Here is an 11,040-nt window from a genome sequence, read left to right on the forward strand (position 1 = left end):
TATATTGAAAAAAGGAAGTGAAACACTATTAGCAAAAGTATGAAATATGCTCTTAAAATATATGTGGGAGCATAATTTGGAAAGCTTTTAGGTTCACAACAATCAACAGTGACAGAAGAGCTGAATTTGAAGGTGTTGTTATAGAACTAGTCCATGTTCTTATTACTAGCCCATGTGAAACAATGTTTTGACTTTTATAGAAACACCAAGTGACAATGGATGGACAGAGGAACTCAAACATGGGAAGCGAATTGAATCTCGATATAGTCACTGCTGCAGTTTATGGTGGAATGTGCATGGGGGTATTAACTGTGCTTTGAGACTTGATGATGGGTCCATTTGGCATAGGAGATGATATCATGCTTGCTGCTACCATCTTTTGTGAGTTATCTGAGACATTAGAAAAGCAACATGACCTCTGAACTTGGCTTTAAGGAATTAGTTTCTTTTTTGATTGGCAACTAGCTTACAGTTAGTTTAGTTAGTTGGCCTTCTTGTAAATAACAATTAATTTCACTAGTTTATGTATTTGGATATTTGGATTTGGTTTGCGGGTTTTGATGTCTATACCAAAGCCAACGGTTATACAGGAGCCGATCCTTATAAAATGTAAGTATTTTAAGTATTTTTATTATTATTATTATTATTATTATTATTATTATTATTATTATTATTATTTTGAAAATTAAATTTAACCATAAAAGAATAAAAAACAAAAAGCTTAAAATTAAAATAAAATTATTGAAGATCTTGTGTTTTCTGTTTTGTAACAATTAAAATTTTGAAAATATCGAGAGATTGTATAATTGAGGAGATGTTGGAATTTTATTGATGTATGAACTGAGCTGATGTGAAGTAGGAGTAGTGAATAATGTGTTAGTGAGTAGACTTAAAAACCTTGTGAACTATGAATATAATGCCATTGATATTATGCCAAGTTCTCTCTGGTGTCCCCATCTCCATTACAAAGAAAAGCCCAAAGAAGATGTGATTCTGATTTTTTGCTTTAATCTGCAGATCATTTCAAGTTGGAAGAGAAAAGTTCTTAATCCCATGGCTTCCTGTGGTAAACCAAAAAAGTACAGAGGTTTCGATGATCGAAGTAGAATTGACAATGTGTTTAAGATAGTTCTGATATAGGAACTTATCGAGTTTATCTAATTATTCTAGTTATTAATTGGATCATATGAGTTCATGGATGCAAAACAACAAAGACTTTTTGAAATAAAAGCTTTCTACTTCAATGTTTCTAAGGTTTATTTTAAACTGTCAACAGATAGGCAGTTTTTGCTTTTTTTTCATTGTAATTTGGAATTTTCGTGTAGTAGTACTTGTATTATAGGGTATACTATTTGTATTATTAGAGGATTGTGATTTAAACGAATATAAGTTTGAATTTAGTTATTTATATTGTCTTAAATCTTTATGTTAGAGGATTATTTATTATCTTGATAAGTTTGTAAACTCATTATCTTATCTAATATTTAGAATAAATTTAATCTCTATATTTTAAAATTTATTTGTCTCATTATCTAATATTTAGTATAAAATTTATTTCTATATTTAAAAGTTTATTTGTATTAATTATCTGCTATTTCAAATGAAAAAATAAAAAGAATTGGCTATTAAAATCGACATCATTGTCACTTTTTAAATTTAATATAGACAAAAATCGACGGTAATATTATCGATTTTTAATTTAAAATAGACAAAAAATAGAAAATAGACGATGGTATTATCGGTAATTTAATAATTAAATCGACAGCTAATTTGTCAATTTTAATAAATCAAATATCGATACAAGTATCGTCGATTTTAGATAATATTATCAACAGCCTGGGTGTCGCTTTTATTAAATATGTAAAAATCTTAATCCCATATTTTCGACACAATAATTGTCGATTTTATTGAAAGCTTATGGACAACCTGAGAAACCGTCGATTTTATTAGATTTTTGAAAAATTGATACGTTTAAAAGCGACGGCTAACTCTGTCAATTTTATCATTAATTTTTGATATTATTGACGATTTTGCCGTCGATTTAGCTATCAATTATAATGGTGTTTTTTTGTAGTGATTTCTTTCTTTTACAATGACTGAATATAATCCGCCCAAGACATCAACCCATCCAAATTGGCTTGGAATCTCGTAGTTAGTGTTGTTCGGTTATATAAGTTTCCTAGCCAATGAAATCCAAAAGATGTTTATAGCATGGAGTTGGTTGTACAAGATGAATGTTAGAAATAAGATTTATAATAACATTTTGATTTCATTAGTTCATAAGTGTAACATTATGTTTATTATTTTTGGAGCTATAGATTTTATGTTTTGTTACGGATTTGGCCCACGAATCCTATACCCGGAACGGTCTCTGAACTCGGTTACCCGGGTCCGACCCGCTTCGCCCTTCCAGAAGGCCCGAAACCGACCCACTAGAGCTCCTAACCAACTTTCGAATTCAAACGTCTCCCTTATCTTAGTCAAGTAAGATAAGATAAGATAATTCAAACGTCTCCCTTATCTTAGCCAAATAAGATAAGATAAGATATTCACCATCACCTATAAATAGAGGACCCAGGTCCCTCCAGGTATACATTCATTCCTCACACCTTCTACCTCTTAGATCTATTCTGACTTGAGCGTCGGAGTATCTTTGCAGGTATCACCCCCTTGGTCCAGTCAAATAATCCGGCATCTGGCTCAACCCGCAAGTTCTCGATCCATCTCTCAACCCGTACTAGAGACATCTTGTACATTGGCGCCGTCTGTGGGAACTTTGCAACATTGTGGCGGCATGGCGGATAACCCAGAAGAGCAATCATCAAACTCAGATTTCTTGGGTATAACTGAGAGCAAAAAGGAATAATGTTTCCTTAACTTGCATCACCTTTGCAGGGATAACACACCTTCGCCCTACTCCAACTGCGAAATCCCAAAGGAATAATATTTCCTTAACTTGCATCACCTTTGCAGGGATAACACACATTCGCCCTACTCCAACGGCGAAATCCCAAAGGAATAATGCTTCCTTAACTTGCATCACTTTTGCAGCAATAACACACCTTCGCCCTACTCCAATGGCAAAATCCCAAAGGAACAATGTTTCTTCGACTTGCAATCACCTTCTTAGTGATAACACTCTTTATGCACTCTCGCCTCCCTTTAGTGGGACACCTCTACCTCTTGGACCTTCTCATTCACCACTCCCTCATTCGTCTTTCCAAGCGCCATGGCCCCATCTTCTCCCTCTATTTTGGCTCCATGCCCACCATGGTTGCTTCTTCTTTTGAACTCTTCAAGCTCTTCCTCCAAACCCACGAGGTCACCTCCTTCAACACCAGGTTCCAAACCTCTGCCATCCGCCGCCTCACCTATGACAACTCTGTCGCCATGATCCCCCTTTGGACCTTACTGAAAATTCATAAGGAAGCTCATCATGAACGACCTCCTTAAACGTTATCACCGTGGCCAAGCTCAGACCTCTCAGGAGCCAAGAGATCAAGAAAGTTCTCAAGGTTCTTACACAGATGCGGGGGACAGCCAAATTGTGGCGGCATGACGGAGAACCTCGAGGAGCAATCCTCCACCCAACACCCCAACTCCCGAACTCCAAGATAACACTCCTCCCACCCACGGGAGGATAATAAGCGTGGCACATCGCCAACCAACCCCAACCCAACAATAACCAAGAGAGGACAACCGTCCTCCCACTAAAGCCCGGCCACCCGACGGCCTAGGAGAGAAGGCGGTCCAGATAATCCAAGAGTTGTGCCTCAAGGTGCAAGACCTCAAAGGCCGAGTTACACCCAAAGAAAAGCACAACACCAAAAACGGAAGTCACGCAACCTCCAGATCAAGATCTCGCCATGAAACCAGGCACGACATATCGCCAGAACGGCGACATGCCAAGAGATACAATCGTAGCATCTCCCGTGACCACGGACACGACAGGATGCCCGAACGACAACACGGCAAAAGGTATGATCGCAGCGTCTCACGCAACCCGGCTCATCAACATGACACGGACGATGACTGACGACATCGAGAGGCCAAACGCACAAGAAGTGACCACGTGATAATGGGAGCCACTCCCTTCACTGAAAGAATCCTGAAAGAAAAACTCCCTAAAGGCTTCGACAAACCTACGGATATAAAGTACGACGGAACCAAGGACCTCCAGGAGCACCTAACGACCTTCAAGGCCAGGATGAACCTGGAAGGGGCCGCTGACGCGGTCCGAGGTAAGGCCTTCCCGGTAACCCTAGCCGGGCCAGCAATTAAATGTTTCAATGCCCTCCCCGACGGATCCATAATTGGCTTCCATGATATATCACGGAAGTTCATGGCCCAATTCACCACCAGAATCACCAAAGCTAAACACCCCATCAACTTATTGGGAGTCACCCAGAGACAAGACGAGTCCACGAGAAAATACCTCGATCGCTTCAACGATGAATGTTTAACGGTCGACGGACTCACAGACTTAGTCGCAAGCCTTTGCCTAACTAACGAGCTCATGAATGAAGACTTCCGAAAACACCTCACTACCAGACCGGTGTGGACCATGCATGAGATCCAGAGCGTCGCAAAAGAATACATAAACGATGAGCAACAAGACCCTGTACTGCGACTACCACCGAGGATGCGGACACAGGACACAAGATTGTTTTGACCTAAAAGACGCCCTCGAGCAAGCCATACGAGACGGAAAACTCCCCGAGTTTGCCAAAATCATGAGGGAACCAAGACGCACGGAAAAAGACAAATCACCAGAAAAAGAAGGACGTAACCCAAGGACACAGAGACAAGCCTCTAGGGAAAGCCCTGAAACAGATCCAACCATTATCGTGAACGTCATCACAGGGAAAAACACCCCAGGGAAATCAAAATCAGCACTGAAGAAGGATCTCAAGATCTTGGCAATTAGAGACGAAACCTCAACCGCCACCACCAATAGAGTGATAACATCTCCCCCGAGGATTGCCAGCATGGCACCTCGGCAGAAGACGCCCCCTTCGTCATCTTGGCAAAGATTGGAACTGGGCTAGTAAGAAGAATACTGGTGGACACAGGAGCAGATTCCAACATCCTCTTCAGAGGAGCTTTCGACAAGCTCGGACTCCGCAATGACAACCTCCAAACACACCGCAACGGAGTAACCAAACTCGGAGACAACTTCCTCAAAGCCAGACGGCTCCATCATTCTTCCCCTTACCATAGGGATGGGAAGCCAGAGGAAGACAATCCTGTCCGAGTTCGTGGTCCTCAAGAACTCCACCACTTATAACGTCATTCTCGGAAGAAAAACAATCAATGACCTCTCCGCTGTCATCTTTACCAAATACCTTCTAATGAAGTTCACGGCAGAAGATGGCTCCATCGGAACCATCCACGGAGACCGGGAAACCACAGTAGAATACGACAACACCAGCCTATCTCTACGCAAGAGATCCTGAGACGCGGCAGGCATCTTCCTTTCCGACCTCGATGCACACCAAAGTTCACGCAGAACCATGGGAGGAAACGACAAAGAAGCAAAGTAGGGCCTTGCAGACAAGGTCAGGAGTATAGCACACCTACGGGAGCTAGCCCTAAAATAGAGAATAAGCCTAAGGTACAATGGCAGCACGGTATGACGAGACTTCAGACCAGGAGACCTCGTCTTACGACAAAACAACATCAGTCTACCCACTCCCGGAAAAGGGAAGCTCACGCCCAACTAGGAGGGTCCCTACCAAATCAAAACGGTAATCAGAAAAGGAGCCTACAGGCTCGAAAGACTAGATGGGACCAAGCTCCCAAGATCCTAAAATTCTACCAACTTACAGTGCTACTATATGTAGAAACATCCTTCCAAAGCAACAAGATCGAGGTCGTTTAAGACTATCTCTTTACCTTTTATATTTTGCCTTCTTCACTTTCATTTATTGCTTAAGTTATTCAATCGTATATTTTCTTACTGGGCACTCTTTTCTATCGACATCGGGAGGTTTTAACGAGGCCCAAACCACAAATGAAATTCATTATTTCCATTCTGACTTGAGCGTCGGAGTGTCTTTGCAGGTACCACCCCCTTGCTCCAGTCAAATAATCCGGCATCTGCCTCAACCCACAAGTTCTCGATCCATCTCTCAACCCGTACCAGGACATCTTGTACATGTTTATTTATATGGCAGGGAGATTGTATATATTGCACCATTTCTAGTGCAAGATTCCGAATTTTTATATATATGCTTTTATTTTTAAAAAGTTGTCTTTATCGAAAAGGAAATAAATCAAAGTTATGAGACATTAAATTTTAAATTAATTTAGATTTATATAATTTTCGATTACAATTAGATACTTTTGTTTGATTGAAATTAATAATTTGGGTTTTTGTTTAATTAAAATTTAAAATTTTAGTAATTGGAAATAAAAAAGAGTTTTATATATAATTTAAATTAAATAATTGAAAATTTTGGTTAATTTTATGAATAAAGAAAAATTTATTTGATTACCTTTACTTTTAAATTGGAAATCTTGTTTGAAAAATCAATTGGCAAATTGATTAAATAAAATGGTATTCTTAAAGTAATTTTATTAGATTAAATTTGATTTTTAATTAATACTCTACCTAAACCCTAATTCCAAATCAAATCAAATCCCTAAAACATAACCCTAACCCTAACATTTACTAATAACCACCGCCATTCACCTATCCCTTCCTAACACACACAGCTGGGAACAAAAAAAAAGGGGGGAAATAAAAATAGGGGAAAAGGGAGAGTGAGATTCGAGAGAGCAGAGAACGGGAGGAGAAAGGAAGAGAGGAAGGAGACCGCACCAGCCACCGCACCACGTCGTCGTGCCCAACTCGCCGCCAGTCACTGCTGACGTTGCCGAAGGGAGGAGCGCGACCACCACGAGGAATCGTCGTCGTTGCCGTCGAACTGGGAGAGGAGGAGCTGTGTCCCGCGCCACTGCCGTTCAAGGAGCTATGCTACTTGGTTCAATTTTTTCTTAGTTGCGAGTTGTTGTAGTTGCTGCGAAAGTGGTTTGGAGCTGAGGCTGCGGCTACCGCTGCCGGGGGCCAGTAGAAAGGGTTTGTTGTATTCAATAATTACAGAGTTTCTCGAAAATCTAGGTAGGGGCATTTTCTTAAATTTTATTTTACTTTCAAGAGTTGTTATAAGTCGATAATAGTATGAAAAATATATTTTTATGATTACGTTAGTCTTATGAATTGAATTGAACTGTTTGGATGGATGTGATTATTTATCTGATTGATTTATTGAATTATTGAGGAAGCTGGTTATTCTGATTTGTTGTTTTAGTTTGTTGAGTTGGTCGTTGTTAGACTGATTTTTTGAATTTGGTTTCTAGATTATGATAGGATGATTTGAGAATATTGGAAATGATTATGAGAATTGGATATGATTTGAGATATGAAAATAGTTTGGTTTTGTAAGCAGTTTGATTTTTAATTGGTTTGATTTTATAGATGTTGTGATATTAGAAATGATTTTGATTTATTGAAAATGATTTTGCAGTTGGAATCGGTTTGATTTATTGGAAACGATTTGAAAAGAGTTTGAAAAATGATTTAGATGGGACTCGAGAAGGGTGGTAAAGTTTGAGTTTTAGGAGAAGTGTTGCCGAAATTTTTAGAAGAATTTTGAGAAGTTTTATTTTGGTTAACTTGGATTGAAGAATTGTTTTATTTGATTTTGATTTACTTAAGAAAAGAATGAATTATGTTTGAGTTTAAATGATTTGGTTTTAAAATGAGATTAGTTGTTGCTCTCCTAAAAGTCTAGAAGCTTTGCCAAGGGATTTAACTAATAAATGGTTTTCCTTTGTCTTTTGAAAAGAGTTTAAATTCGAAAATGATTTTGAAGGTTTTGGTTTTAAAGGAAGAGGAGATTTACGATTTGAATTACCGGGTAAGATGCAGTGGTGTTATCCACTTGCTCCGAGTAAGACTTGAGAAGCTGGGTAAGATGCAATGGCGTTGTCCACTTGCTCCAAGTAAGAGATGAGGAAGAAGAATGATTGAAAGTGATTATGAGGACAATGATTATGAATGTGAAGTGTGAATGTATATTTTATTTTGATTTGTTGTATCATTTTCTCTCTGTTGTAAAGTGTGTCGGGCACTATCTCTCATGAGTGTGTTGGGCACTATATCCCAAGAGCGTGACGGGCGCTATATCCCAAGAGTGTGGGAGCACTTTACCCTGGAAAGTGTGTCGGATACTATATCCCATGAGTGTGACAGGCACTATATCCCGAAAGCGTGGTGGATGCTATATTCCAAGAGTGTGGGAACACTTTATCCTAGAAAATGCGACGGGCACTGTATCCCATGAGTGTGGCGGGCACTATATCCCAAGAGTGTGGCGGCATGTCAAAGAGACGATATCCGGGTTAGCTGCCAGATGTATCGGGTTCTGGCAATATAACCTACACGTGAGCTCATGGCTAGTAGGACAGGTATGCATCATGTTGCATTTGTTTGCTTTGTTTGTGTGTGATTAAGTGTTTTGGTTTGCCTATCTGATGAATTTTTTTAGCTGGTAATTGTGATACCTACTGTAACTGTTCTTTAAATGTATTTGTCTTGTATTTATTTGTGCTTGTGATTGATTTATGTTTTCGAAGTATTGGTGGTGGATTGATGATAGCGGTGATTTGTTTTGAATTGGGCCAGAGGCCAAGATGATTTAGTTTGGGTTGGAGGCCAAGTTGAGTTAATTTGGGCCGGAGGCCGTGATTAGTTGGATCAGCGGTAAGTTTTGGAAAAAATAATTTTTTGTAAACGGTGAAATGTATAGAATATTATTTTTTGTGTGGAATTTTTATAAGAAAAATATGAGTTTTAAAATTGAAGGATTGGATTTATTTATATGTTGATATTTGAATAGATTCATAAGACGAACAATAATTACTGCAATTGAAATCAATTTTCTTTATACATATCCTCTTATAAAAATTCTTAAAAATTCTCTATTGAGAACTAGCGAGGATGATGTTCTCACCCCTACAGACTTTTCTTTTTAGGACGGGCGAGGAAGCTGAGGAAGTTTTGCGAAGTCATTAGCTGTACTGTTTTTGTTTGTATATATATTAATCATGGTTTATCCCTCGCCTTTGTCATTATAATTTTGTAAGAGGGATAGGAGTTGTATGATTTGTATGTATATAATATGTATAAGTTACTTGTATAAGAAGTTTTGTATATATGTTTATGCTTGTTTGTTTTTAATAAAAGAGTATTTCCGATTTTTTTTCAAAGAGAACAACGATACAATTTCGGGTCAAGGGCTCCTATCTTTTTATTATATATATAAGAGTCGTCGTAATACTTCTTACTATCAGAGTGGTGCGGCAGGAAGCGTGATATTTGTAACACCCTAACTTTTAGCACCTCATGATCCTACCAAAAGCGAGGCGTTACTAACCTAATTCCTTTTATTATCTATTTAATATTAAGTCTTTACGCATAAAACTATCGATGGTTTTACTAAAACTTATAACTTTTCCAACAAGAACAAACAACACATATTCACATACTTAATATTAATAATACATTGTAGTATTACATACAAAAGCAATTACAGAACCTACCCCTCTGAATAAAACTCTAATTAACAAGGCGAGAAAAAAAATAAATTCTAGCAACTCAACTCGTAAACATATTCCTCTATGCTCCCGCAACTTCGCAATAAGCCTTTGCACCTGTAGCTGAAAGGGGGGTGGAGATCGGGGATAAGAACTGGAGAATTCTTAGTAGGGTCGGGATTAGAAGTTAAGTTTATTATTCAAATTTAAAACTCTTATTTTCCTTATAAAAATTTCACGCAAAATGACATTTCATATATTTCACCGCTTACTAAGAAACCATTTTAACCAAAGCCTACTGCTGGTCTTTCCAATCACGGCCTTTGGCTCAAAACAAATCAATTCGGTCTCTGGTCCAAATTAAATCAACTTGGCCTACGGCCCAATTCAACACGAATCACCATCAAAATTCAATCACAAAACAGAATCAATCATAGGCACAAATAATGTAAGACAAACACAAATCAGGAGGCAATTACAGAACATAAAATCCAATCACAAGCACACACAATCATGAAAACATAATCACAACAAGTATGCACAAACAAGTATGATGCATGTCTAGTCCTATACAGGTAATGAGCTCATGTGTCGATTTGTTGCCCGATTCTCGACACTGGTCTTGAGATAAGCGTTTCTTACCGTCGTCCTTATCTCAGCCAACGTCTCCTACATGAGTGTTACGCATCACCGTCCTCATGGTGGAACCTTCTTTATGGTCTCCAGTGAGCGTTACGCATCGCCGTCCTCACTGAGTCGTCCCTATAGTATCAACGTCCCCTCCATGAGCGTTACGCATCGCCGTTCTTATGGGGAAACCTTTCTTTTGGTCTTCAGTGAGCATTACGCATCGCCGTCCTCACTGAGCCGTCCTTATAGTGTCAAGTGAGTGTTACGTATCGCCGTCCCCACTAGACACTTGGCACTAAGGCCCAAATAGCACTCAATTTCTTTTCAATCCTTGCTCTCTACTCTACTGTGGTAGATATTCCTTTAATTAATACATTCTTTTCTATCTGCTCTACTGTGGCAGACGTTCATTAAAATCTTTTAGTCTTTGTTCTCTGCTCTCTACTCTCCTGTGGCAGATATCCCTTTAGTTAATACATTCTTTTCTTTCTCATCTTTCTTTTTATTTTCTTACTTATTTTCCTTCTCTCTTCTTTTCTTCAATATTTTAATTCTTTATCATAACTCAACTTCACATTCTTTCTTCGTCTTTTCCTAAGTATCTTATGGAAAAGAATTGTAAAGTACTTTAATTAAGTATGCATTCTCTAAAGTTTTTATAATTACTTTGTTTGCTCTTTTCTAACGTATAATAATATTAATAATATCTTTACTAGATAATATTCTTAATAACATAATAATAACAATAATATAAATAAGATATTTTAAATAGCAAATAAATAATATATTTATATCTTTTCTTAAAACTTA

At 38.2% G+C, this 11,040-nt stretch overlaps 1 long non-coding RNA gene across 2 annotated transcripts in view; it reads left to right on the top strand.

Moving 5' to 3' along the window:
* The window catches only part of LOC107617218, a 2,389-nt gene extending 985 nt beyond the window's left edge, over nt 1-1,404 (top strand). For both annotated transcript variants that reach the window (XR_002359549.1, XR_001614861.2), the window contains 2 exons: nt 201-609; nt 1,018-1,404. This is a non-coding gene — a long non-coding RNA (uncharacterized LOC107617218). The remainder of the gene's footprint in view (nt 1-200; nt 610-1,017) is intronic.

This window comes from Arachis ipaensis, chromosome B01 (assembly GCF_000816755.2).
Source record: "Arachis ipaensis cultivar K30076 chromosome B01, Araip1.1, whole genome shotgun sequence".
Classification (NCBI taxonomy): Eukaryota; Viridiplantae; Streptophyta; class Magnoliopsida; order Fabales; family Fabaceae; genus Arachis; species Arachis ipaensis.